The sequence below is a fragment of the Pleurodeles waltl genome, chromosome 5, assembly GCF_031143425.1.
Source record: "Pleurodeles waltl isolate 20211129_DDA chromosome 5, aPleWal1.hap1.20221129, whole genome shotgun sequence".
NCBI classification, from domain to species: domain Eukaryota; kingdom Metazoa; phylum Chordata; class Amphibia; order Caudata; family Salamandridae; genus Pleurodeles; species Pleurodeles waltl.
Window position 1 is genome coordinate 595409265 of NC_090444.1, and position 12785 is coordinate 595422049.

Consider the following 12785-nt stretch of genomic DNA (forward strand, 5'->3'; position numbering starts at 1 on the left):
GAGGCCGGTGGAGACGGGCAGAAAAGGGAGACCCATGCTGCACCTCGCCTGCCAACAGTGACGGAGAGGAGACCATGACCCTGACCACTGGCGTCAGGCTGCCCGTGGCCTGACGGGCAAGGCCGGAAGAGCGCCAAGGCGACCGAATTACCCACCAAAACCTCTCCCCGGAAACAATACTCCTCCCACCACCCCCCTAAAGCCGGACCTAGCTGGAGAGGAGGAGAGAGAAACGGGGGTCTGGGCCAGGGTGAAGGAGAAGCCGGTGGCTGTGACCCAAACTCAGCGTTCAGCTCGCCACAGCACCTACGCACTGAAGGGGACACTACCCACTTGAGCTAGGGTGCCCGGACATTATTCGATGACTACTCCTGTTTGTTAAAAAGCAACTTTGCGTGTTCTGGAGGAATTTGGATGTGCGTGATTTGGCCCTACAGCAAAGGGGGCATTAACAAGCCACATGATGAAGGTGTGGCTTGATGGCCTAAGATGGCGGCCACCTAAAATCAGAGCTCTGTGTCGGCCTGCATTAAATCCTGTTAATATCGGTGGCTGGGGGACCCCCTGAGACCTACTAAGCGGGGGGAGGCTGCGGAGCTGAGCGGTGTGGCCCCGGGAGCTGCAGGCCCCATACGGAAGACATCGTAGGTCGGACGGACGCGCCAGTGGGTTGGCTACGTGGTCCACGGACCTGAAGAGCGGCTGCAGGCGCTGGGGAGACTGCGGCTCAAATGTGCGCGGCGGCACCTGGAGAGCCGCAGTAGAGCGGCGCAGGCTGGGGAGGCCCGAGGCGGCCGCTGAGGTGAACGCGACTCAAGTGTGCACACCGGCACCTGAAGAGCCGCGACGGAGCGGTGGACAGGGACGTACTGCCTGCAGCCCCGAACGGTGAAACACAAGCAGTGGGGCCCTGATTGCCTTTGAGGATGGGCACGGCCCCATTGCGGAGTGTGCTGGCGCCTGGGACTTGCCTAGTGAGACATCGAGAACAAGCACAGGTCTGCCCCCTGCATTGTGAGCTGATGGTGAGGTGGAGACAGGAGGCCCCCCGTAAGAACTGAAGAGGGGAACAAGTGATCCCTATTGCCAGATGAGGAGGCTGACCAGAGGTAGAGGGAAACCTCTGGACAGTGTGGCCCAGAAGTGGAAGGGAATTGGTGGAGAGGGCCTCCTCTAGGGACCGTCGGGGGTGCCCTCTGCCCCACCCCCGTGGACGTCGGTGAACTCAAGCAGGGGATATTGGCTGAGGCACCTGGAGCTGTGATAGGCCCCGTGGAAACCTCAGGTTGGCGGACAGCTCTGACTCAGTGTGGGCTGGAGAGGCCCAAGAGGGTTGTCGTATGGGTGAAGACCTGACTCTTGTGTGAAGACCTGCCCGACGGAGCTCTGCAGTTAGGGGAAGACACTTTGCGACGAGGGGCTACTAGTGCCCTAGGCAGTAAGGCTCAATCATTTCATCTGTCCTTGACGGGGCGACAGAACCCGGATGCTACACGCGCCCATTGAACAATGGGGAAACTTAGACATAAGATACAGGGATCATCCCAAGCGGAGAGGGGACTTGATCGCCCGTTGACCAGTGGTGAATCGGAAGAGGCGGCAGCGCCTAGTATGATGCAGGATACACTGAACAAGATCCTCGGAGCGATCGAAGACACTAAGGGGGTGATTCTGACCTCGGCGGTAAAATGCCCTTACCGCCGGTCAGAAGACCGCCATAACACCGCCGCGGCCGCGGTCAACCGCCACGGTCATTCTGACCCACAACGGCCAAACCTCCAAAAATCTGTCCTCCACTCCAGCCCGCCACATCGGCGGGCAGCGATAAACTGGAGATGATCAAACCTCCACCGTCACGCCAACAGAAATACGCCCATGCCATTACGACCCACGAATCCACACGGCGGTCATTCAAACGCGGTATTCCATTGGCGCTACACACCGCCGCGGTCAGAATACACACACATCACCAAAACACAGCCACATTGGACAATTTGAAAAACACACACCTGATACACATACACACACCACTCCCACACAATCAACCAACTATAAAACACACACCCACATCACCCACAAACCCCTGCGACCCCAATTACTGAGAGAAGGAGAGAGAGACACAGCAGACAATCCAAAGCAAGACACACTGAGGCACACTACACCATCACACACACCACATAGTAGCACAAAGCACCACTCACCAACACACTCCTCATCACATACACCACCCCACACCTCACCCACACCACCCCATGGCACCCCAAAGGCATCCACGATTTTCGGACCAAGAACTCCGGGTCATGGTGGAGGAAATCCTAAGAGTGGAACCCCAGCTCTTCGGCTCGCAGGTGCAGCACACCAGTATAGCCAGGAAGGCGGAGCTATGGCAGCGGATCGTGGACAGGGTCAACGCGGTGGGACAGCATCCCAGGAATAGGGAGGACATCCGCAAAAGATGGAACGACCTACGGGGGAAGGTCCGATCGATGGTCTCCAGGCACAACATCGCGGTCCAGAAGACTGGCGGCGGACCCCCACCCACCCCTCCCGAATTTACATCGTGGGAGCAAGAGGTCTTGACCATCCTGCATCCTCAGGGCCTCGCAGGAGTAGCCGGAGGAATGGACTCTGGTAAGTCCCATCTCAACTACTATATCCCCCACACCCCACCAGCATGCCAACCCACACCCCCACCCTCACCCCCAACCCCCCAGCACACATCCTTCCTGACAATGTCTCACCAGCACAACCCACCCATCCCAACACCAACTCCTGCATGCCAACACAAACCATGGGCACCCATCACCTAAGCATGACCACTGCACTAACCCCTCCCCCCCACTAAATACCCTCACAACACCTCCCTCCAGGGAATGCCTGCACTGGGGGACAAGGGCACCCACAACACGCATGCTATTGCACACACAGAAACAATAACCAAACTCTCTTACCCCATGCAGGACCCGAACGACAACAAACCAGCCAGGAGGGTCCAGAAGTGTCCATCCCACCACCGGAACAGGCCCACACTGAGGATAGCAGCTCTGTCGACAGTGAACCTGATGACCAGCCGGACCATCGGGGACCTCTGGGCAGTCGGTTCCCCTCACCCAGACACAGGCCACACCAGACCCGACCCCCTCTGCCGACACCAGCACAGCTCCCACCCAGCGGGCCCATGCCTCTGTCTCTAGGACAGCTCAATCAGCGGTGTGTCTGCCACTACAGGGCACCCAGGCTAACCCGACACCCCAACAACAACAGGGACCTGGGGGCAGTGGGAGTGGGCACACCGGCCAGGGGACAGAGGCCGGGGGAAACCGGGCAGCTCGGAGGGCTGCTGTGCGACAGGGGGGGGAGGAGAGGCCCAGGGAACCCACTCTCCAAGAGGCCCTCACCACCATCATGGGGGCATACCACCACTCCCAAGAAACGATGGCGACGGTACTGGCCAGGTTCACTGAGATCCAGGCACAGCAGGAAGAACGCTACATGGGGTTCAGGGAGGAGCTGAGAATCATCGGGACCGCAATGGGGACCATCGTCCTGGCCCTCCACAGGATAGAGGACGCGTTGCGGGACCATGGTGCACCACACAGGGCCCCTGTCACTAGGCCGGACCAGGAACAGCCTACCACCTCCGCCGGCGCTAGTGGACAGGAGGTCCCAACACCTCGACAGCCCCCCAGAACCCCACCTCCTGCTGAAGAACAACCACCCCGTAAGAGGAGCCTGAGACCAAAGAAAAAGACAGAGTAGGATGTCAAGACCCCCGCCAGCAGGACATACCCCCTCAAGTCTTCCCACTGTCCCACATTGCCACCCTGTCCAACCATGAACTGCCTATGCTCCATCCTTCCACAGGCAAAAGAACAATGCACCTGTGAGACTGAGAACTGGACTCTGCCATGGATATTCCTCCACCCCCACCCATCACCCTTAGAATCACATGTACCGGTATCTAGCACTGTAAATAAATCACATTTTGCACACAAACCTGTTTTGAGTCATGCTGTATTATTAACAAATGGATAACATATTACTGTTCAATTTCTGTTCTGTCAAATAGTCATGACAACATACCAATGTCAATACGCTGTATTTCATGGGCGAACCAAGCAGAAGTCAGGTACTGAGTCAGACAGCACTGAGAAGGGAAGGGAAAGGCATATATTAATTAAAAACATCTGTGGGGAACTACAGAAAGTATAGATGCAGGAGGCTAGAAGCAATTGTGAAATGGCGTGGGTGATTCTTACCTGGGTGTTACTGGAAATACTGTTGTATCACTCTGTCCCTATTGTCTGTGTCGTCCTCAGAGTCTTCCTCCTCTTCACTCTCCACAGGCTCCACGGCTTCTACAACACCACCATCTGGACCATCCTCCTGCAGGAAAGGCACCTGGCGTCGCAAAGCCAGGTTGTGAAGCATACAGCACGCCACGATGATATGGCACACCTTCTTTGGTGAGTACATTAGGGATCCACCAGTCATATGCAGGCACCTAAACCTGGCCTTCAGGAGGCCAAAGGTTCGCTCAATCACCCTCCTTGTACGCCCATGGGCCTCATTGTAGCGTTCCTCTGCCCTTGTCCGGGGATTCCTTACTGGGGTCAGTAGCCACGGCAGGTTGGGGTAACCAGAGTCACCTATTAGCCACACACGTTGTCTCTGTAGCTGCTCCATCACATAGGGGATGCTGCTATTTCGCATCACATACGCGTCATGCACTGACTCTGGGAACTTGGCATTTACATGGGAGATGTACTGGTCAGCCAAACAGACCACCTGGACATTCATCGAATGATAATTCTTTCTGTTTCGGTACACCTGCTCATCGTCTTTTGGGGGTACCAAAGCCACATGGGTCCCATCAATGGCACCAATGATGTTGGGGATATGTCCAAGGGCATAGAAATCACCCTTCACTGTGGGCAAGTCACCCTCCTCGGGGAAAATGATGTAGCTCCGCATGAGTTTCATCAGGGCAGACAACACTCTGCTCAAAATCTTAGAAAACATAGGCTGAGACATTCCAGATGACATGGCCACTGTGGTCTGGAATGACCCACTGGCCAAAAAATGGAGGACTGACAAAACCTGCACCAGAGGGGGAATCCCTGTGGGCTGGCGGATGGGGGACATCAGGGCTGGCTCCAGCTGGGCACACAGTTCATGGATAGTGGCACGGTCAAGTCGGTATCGAAGGATTATATGGCGTTCTTCCATTGTCGACAGGTCCACCAGCGGTCGGTACACGCGAGGATTCCTCCTTCTCATCCCAAGTCCCAGCGGACGGTGCCTAGGAAGGACAACATGGAGCACAGAGTCAGCCAAACCACAGGTACGTACAGACAGCTTGCACAGTTAAAGAATGGCAATGGGTTGAAAGGCGTGTATGTGTGGCAATGCAAGGCCTAGGCCTGTGTGTCGCAGTCAAAATTAAGCCATGTGGGCCCTTGAAATGGCGGCTGCCTGACCTGTGAAGTGGGACAATGGGATGTGAGGTCACTGCGCTGGCGGGGCACACCGTGGCGGTAGGCGGTCGAAGACCGCGGCGCAAAGCCGCATTGGTTAACATTGAAGCCTATGGGTTTCAGGAGCAAATAACGAAGTGCGCCGGCGGTCGCGGTACGCACCGCCGCGGAACGCACCGCCGCGGACGTGACCGCCATTTTCTATCTGCTTAATCACTCGAGACCTGATCATCCACAGGAGAGGACCTATACTGCAAGTGCTGCTGTGACCTCGGTCTGGAAGATACAATGGCTGCTGCGACTGGGGAAAGGGCCCCTGCCTTCACGTCTGAAGAATTGGACAAGCTCGTGGATGGGGTCCTCCCCCAGTATGCGCTACTCTACGGTCCTCCAGACCAACAAGTGAGTACCCCGGGTGCTAATGGAATGGGCTATGCCTGTGTGGATTGGGGTGGATGTAAGTTGGTGGGGTGGGGGGCGAATGAGGAGTGCAACGCCCGACAGATGAGAGCATGTGCCATATGGCAAAGTGGGTGGGGGGGGGGCAATTACATCTAACATGCAGGCCATTGATGATTTCCTCCTTTCCACCCTGTACATGTCTAATAGGTCAGCGCCCATCAGAAGATCGATATTTGGCGTGCCATCGCCAAGGAAGTCCGGACCTTGGGGGTCCACAACAGACGGGGCACCCACTGCCGCAAGAGGTGGGAGGACATCCGCCGCGGAACAAGGAAGACCGCAGAAACACTGCTGGGGATGGCCTCCCAACCTAGGAGGGGTGCCAGTCGCACCATGACCCCCCTGATGTCCCGGATCCTGGCGGTGGCCTACCCTGAATTGGATGGGCGCTTTAAGACATCACAGCAGACACAAGGGGGTGAGTATCAGCACATTCTCCTATCTTTCTGCGCAGTGGAGGCGTCTGGGTGGGGGAGGAGGGCTGTGGGTGACATTAGGCCAGGGCGCTTTCTGTAGTGTAGTCCTCTCCCTTAGGCATGGCCCTGTGCCCCCGGCCCCCACCTCTGTAGGGTGACAAGTACAGCCATTGAAGGTCCAGCATCTCCCATGTGCGCGTTTGACGTCTCTTGGCCTGTTGTCTTAGTCAGTAGTACTGAGTAGTGTACCCCGAATGCGCGGCTTAGTGCATTAGGCACCTGTGTCTGTCCTCTCCGCCAACGGTGTTGACATTGCATGCACTCAACCTGGTCTTCTTTTTTCTCCCCCCACCCTTTCTCTTCATCTTCTTGTGCATGTGTGCATTAGCATCATCAGGCGGAGGAGATATGGCATCGGAGCACGAGGGAGCTGCAGGACACAAGGCCCCGGTGGGCCCAGGAACAGACACCGAGGGCACCAGTGATCCGGAGGGCGAGGGGAGCACCACGACGGGGACCGCTGGTGAGAGCAGCGAAAGCGTCACGTCCTCGGATGGGAGCTCCCTAGGGGTGGCAGCAACATCCGTGCCCCCCGCCTCTACAGGTACAGCCGCCACCCAGCGCACCAGCCCCGCCCTCCCAGCAGCCCCTCAGTCTTCGCTCCGTGCCGCTTCGCCCAGGAAGGCGCGCGTCTCCTTCGCCCCAGGCACCTCAGCCCCTGCCCCTGTTGCCCCTGCTGCCCTCAGTGCGGAGCTCATTGACCTGGTAAGGACGCTCATTGTTGGGCAGACGACCCTTCTGAATGCCATCCAGGGTGTGCAAAGGGAGGTGCAACAGAGCAATGCGTACCTGGAGGGCATTCATTCGGGTCAGGCTGCCCATCAACGAGCGTTCACTGCTCTGGCCTCAGCACTGACGGCAGCCATTGTCCCTGTTTCCAGCCTCCCTCTTCTGACTGCCTCCAGCCTGTCTCTGTCTCCTGTTCCTCAGCCTATCCCATCCACACCATCAGACCAGCCTGCACACACCTCAACACCCAAGAGCAGCTCATCCAAACACAAGCACCACAGATCCCGCAAACACTCACCCGAGCAACACCCAGATGCAGACATGCCAACAGCCACTGCCACCCCTGTGTCCCCCTCCTCCTCGTCTCCCTCCTCCCTCCCTGTGACGTCTACACTCACACCTGCATGCACCCCAACATCAGCCAGTGCTTCCATCACCACCTCACCCTCCAGTACAGTCCACACTCGTGCAGTCACCACCCCCACTGCCATGTACACGTCCCCTGTGTCCTCTCCCACTGTGTCTGTCACCCCCTCTTCCAAGACACACAAACGCAGGCAGCCACCCACCCAACAGCCATCCACCTCACGACAGCCTACAGCACCAGCACCTTCACCCAATGACAGCACACCTGACTCTCCTACAACCACCTCCTCTACCTCCACTTCCATCTCCACTTCTCCTACCCTTTACCTTGGCCCTAAAAAACTTTTCCTGGCTAACCTTAACCTCTTTCCCCCCGATGACCTCCCCCATCCATCTTCAAAGAGTCCCAAGAGCACCGCAGCCACCACCAGCCCAGCTTCGGGTGTCACTGTTGTGCCTGGGTTCTGGAGCCCACCCTTTGCCAGCAGTGACACATCGATCAGCAGCAAGGACACGTCCAGCCCCCCCCCCCGGCAAGAGGACCCGCAAAACCAAGGACCGCCGTGGGAGGACCGACAGGGCTGCCCCCAAGGAGCAATGTGCGGCCACTTCACCACCCACACCATCTGGGGGAGGCAAGGGCCCGAGAGCCCCATCAAAGGAGCGGAAGGGCAGCAGGAGCGCGGAGAAGGTGGACCCCACATGCCACATCCCAGCTGGGAAGGAGGACACTAAGGAGGCCAGGAGTCCGTCCCCGAAGGGTCCAGAAATGTCACGGTCCGAGGGCGACTGAACAGGGAGTCCAGGCCAGGTCTGGCTCCCTTGACCTGCTGGATGAGCACCGCTGAACAGGGCCCGCGGTGCAGAAGAGCACCGCTGAACAGGGCCCCGCCGTGGAGATAGGCACCGCTGAACAGGGCCCGCGGTGCAGAAGAGCACCGCTGAACAGGGCCCCGCCGTGGAGATAGGCACCGCTGAACAGGGCCCCGCCGTGGAGATAGGCACCGCTGAACAGGGCCCGCGGTGCAGAAGAGCACCGCTGAACAGGGCCCCGCCGTGGAGATGGGCACCGCTGAACAGGGCCTGCGGTGCAGAAGAGCACCGCTGAACAGGGCCCCGCCGTGGAGATGGGCACCGCTGAACAGGGCCCGCGGTGCAGAAGAGCACCGCTGAACAGGGCCCCGCCGTGGAGATGGGCACCGCTGAACAGGGCCCGCGGTGCAGAAGAGCACCGCTGAACAGGGCCCCGCCGTGGAGATGGGCACCGCTGAACAGGGCCCGCGGTGCAGAAGAGCACCGCTGAACAGGGCCCCGCCGTGGAGATGGGCACCGCTGAACAGGGCCCGCGGTGCAGAAGAGCACCGCTGAACAGGGCCCCGCCGTGGAGATAGGCACCGCTGAACAGGGCCCGCGGTGCAGAAGAGCACCGCTGAACAGGGCCCCGCCGTGGAGATAGGCACCGCTGAACAGGGCCCCGCCGTCTCAAGCACCGCTCCGCTGGGCCCTTCCTGTCAAGCACCGCTCCGCTGGGCCCTTCCTCTCAAGCACCGCTCCGCTGGGCCCTTCCTCTCAAGCACCGCTCCGCTGGGCCCCGCCGTCTCAAGCACCGCTCCGCTGGGCCCTTCCTGTCAAGCACCGCTCCGCTGGGCCCCGCCGTCTCAAGCACCGCTCCGCTGGGCCCTTCCTGTCAAGCACCGCTCCGCTGGGCCCTTCTTCTCAAGCACCGCTCCGCTGGGCCCTTCCTCTCAAGCACCACTCCGCTGGTCCCCGCCGTCTCAAGCACCGCTCTGCTGGGCCCTTCCTGTCAAGCACCGCTCCGCTGGGCCCTTCCTCTCAAGCACCGCTCCGCTGGGCCCTTCCTCTCAAGCACCGCTCCGCTGGGCCCCGCCGTCTCAAGCACCGCTCCGCTGGGCCCTTCCTGTCAAGCACCGCTCCGCTGGGCCCTTCCTCTCAAGCACCGCTCCGCTGGGCCCTTCCTCTCACGCACCGCTCCGCTGGGCCCTTCATTTCAAGCACCGCTCCGCTGGGCCCTTCCTCTCAAGCACCGCTCCGCTGGGCCCCGCCGTCTCAAGCACCGCTCCGCTGGGCCCTTTCTGTCAAGCACCGCTCCGCTGGGCCCTTCTTCTCAAGCACCGCTCCGCTGGGCCCTTCCTCTCAAGCACCGCTCCGCTGGGCCCCGCCGTCTCAAGCACCGCTCCGCTGGGCCCTTCCTCTCAAGCACCGCTCCGCTGGGCCCCGCCGTCTCAAGCACCGCTCCGCTGGGCCCTTCGTGTCAAGCACCGCTCCGCTGGGCCCTTCCTCTCACGCACCGCTCCGCTGGGCCCTTCATTTCAAGCACCGCTCCGCTGGGCCCTTCATTTCAAGCACCGCTCCGCTGGGCCCTTCCTCTCAAGCACCGCTCCGCTGGGCCCCGCCGTCTCAAGCACCGCTCCGCTGGGCCCTTCCTGTCAAGCACCGCTCCGCTGGGCCCTTCTTCTCAAGCACCGCTCCGCTGGGCCCTTCCTCTCAAGCACCGCTCCGCTGGGCCCCGCCGTCTCAAGCACCGCTCCGCTGGGCCCTTCCTCTCAAGCACCGCTCCGCTGGGCCCCGCCGTCTCAAGCACCGCTCCGCTGGGCCCTTCCTGTCAAGCACCGCTCCGCTGGGCCCTTCCTCTCAAGCACCGCTCCTCTGGGCCCTTCCTCTCACGCACCGCTCCGCTGGGCCCTTCATTTCAAGCACCGCTCCGCTGGGCCCTTCCTCTCAAGCACCGCTCCGCTGGGCCCCGCCGTCTCAAGCACCGCTCCGCTGGGCCCTTCCTGTCAAGCACCGCTCCGCTGGGCCCTTCCTCTCAAGCACCGCTCCGCTGGGCCCTTCCTCTCAAGCACCGCTCCGCTGGGCCCCGCCGTCTCAAGCACCGCTCCGCTGGGCCCTTCCTCTCAAGCACCGCTCCGCTGGGCCCCGCCGTCTCAAGCACCGCTCCGCTGGGCCCCGCCGTCTCAAGCACCGCTGAACAGGGCACCGCCGTCTCAAGCACCGTTGATGGTTCACTGTGCCCACCATGCCTCCTCCTTGACCAGTGGAGACTGTCATCCACCTGATGGACTGTGGCTTTGCACTCCCCAGGATGGTCCAGTGGGCAGCCCACCCACTGTAGAGACATTGAGAGACTGTGGCTTTGCACTCCCCAGGATGGTCCAGTGGGCAATCCACCCACTGCAGAGACTTGAGAGACTGTGGCTTTGCACTCCCCAGGATGGCCCAGTGGGCAGCCCACCCACTGTAGAGACATTGAGAGACTGTGGCTTTGCACTCCCCAGGATGGTCCAGTGGGCAGCCCACCCACTGTAGAGACATTGAGAGACTGTGGCTTTGCACTCCCCAGGATGGTCCAGTGGGCAATCCACCCACTGCAGAGACTTGAGAGACTGTGGCTTTGCACTCCCCAGGATGGCCCAGTGGGCAGCCCACCCACTGTAGGGACATTGAGAGACTGTGGCTTTGCACTCCCCAGGATGGTCCCGTGGGCATGGTGGCTCCTCGTGGATCTGGCGTCGTGGACTCATGTGGCTGTGGTGCCCCCCCCTTCCCTTCCCCCTGAGGTGCCTGTAGTTTTTACATCTGATGCCCCTGCAGTGTTCTCTCCAAAGGACTCAGGTCTCCTGTGTGGGCTTTGCCCTTGTTTCTCAAGACTTTGGCCCACGGACATGCTGAAATCGTAGGTTGTGCAGGACTTGGTACTTCAGTTATACACTGATGTGTGTGTCATTAGTTTTGTTGTGGATATCTTTCATGGTTGTACGCTAATTTTCTGGAGCTTTTTGGTACATAAATATTTATTCCAAATATGATTATGTCCTAGCATTTTTCAGGGGTGTTTGGGTGGTGTCACTGTGACTTGGTGCTCTGCATTGGTGAGTACATGATTGGGGGGGGGGGGGGGTCGCATATGTGTGTGCCCGTAACCTTTCGTCCTCCCCCTCCCGTGTGTCGTAGGTGCAGTACTCACCGTTGTCGTCTGCGCCGGACTTCGTACTCGTGGTAGATGAGAAGGTAGACGAGAGCAGGTAGGATGTTTAATTCGGGTTCCATGCTGTCCTCCGTACTCGTGGAGTGTGTTTTGGTGAGCGTTTTCCCGTTCGTAGTCTGTTTCCGCCGTGTTTTTATCGGCGGTGCTCCCGCCCCGGAAAAGGTGGCGGATTGGTGAGTTATGATAGTGTGGGCGGTACATTGTCTGCCGCCTGCCTGTTGGCGGTGACCGCCGCGCTGTTTGTCTGTACCGCCGCGGCGGTCGGAGTGTTAAGTTGGCGGGCTGTGTTGGCGGTTCCCGCCAGGGTCAGAATTCCATTTTTTGGACCGCCAGCCTGTTGGCGGGTTGGCCGCCGCTTTAACACCGACCGCCAGGGTTAGAATCACCCCCTAAGTTGACTCTAAGCCAAGAAATTGGGAAAGTTTCCTCTGAACTGAGTCACTTACGATCGGATCACCACAAGTTAGTGGACAGGGTAACTACTACAGAAACCTCGCTGGAAGAGCTGCAGCCCGCGTACAGGGCCCTCCGGGCCCAGGTTACAGGCTTATCCGAACGAGTTCAGGTCCTGGAACGACAGGCAGAGGATGCGGAAGGTCGTAGTCGACACAACAACATACGGATCGTCGGAATGCTGGAAGGCGTGGAGGGCATGGACGCAGTGGTCTATCTAGAGACATGGCTGCGTACTATCATGACTGGACGACCCCTGACGCCCTTCTTCGCACTGGAGAGAGCACACCGAGTACCTAACCGGAGACCGGAGACGGGGAGACCACCCGACCAATTGTAGCAAAACTTCTACACTATAGTGACCGGGACCTACTGCTACAGTTGGCTCGTGAGAAGGGTCCCTTTCAGGTGGACGGAGGCAATGCCACCTTTTTCCCAGACTTTAGATTGGCGGTCCAAAACCGGCGGGCCACTTTCCTAGAGGTGAAAGAAGCCTTGCGAGAGGAAGATCTTCGCTATTCATTACTGTTCCCATCTAAGTTGAAGGTTATACTGGATGGCGTCACACACTTCTTCCAAGAGCCTGATGAGGTGTGGACCTGGTTAGAGGCCTATCATAAAGGACACACAGATATCAAACGGATGGAACACAAGCAGCCACGCCGCCAGGGTAAGAGGCGACATACCTGAGATTCCCAGAAAGATCGCCAAGTGACGAAGCCCACGAGCCAACAGGCACACCAGGGAAAGAGGGCCGCACTACAGGCAGCGGCCTCCCTGGCGGAGGCGAGAAGCTCCGAAGATGGCCTGAGATCT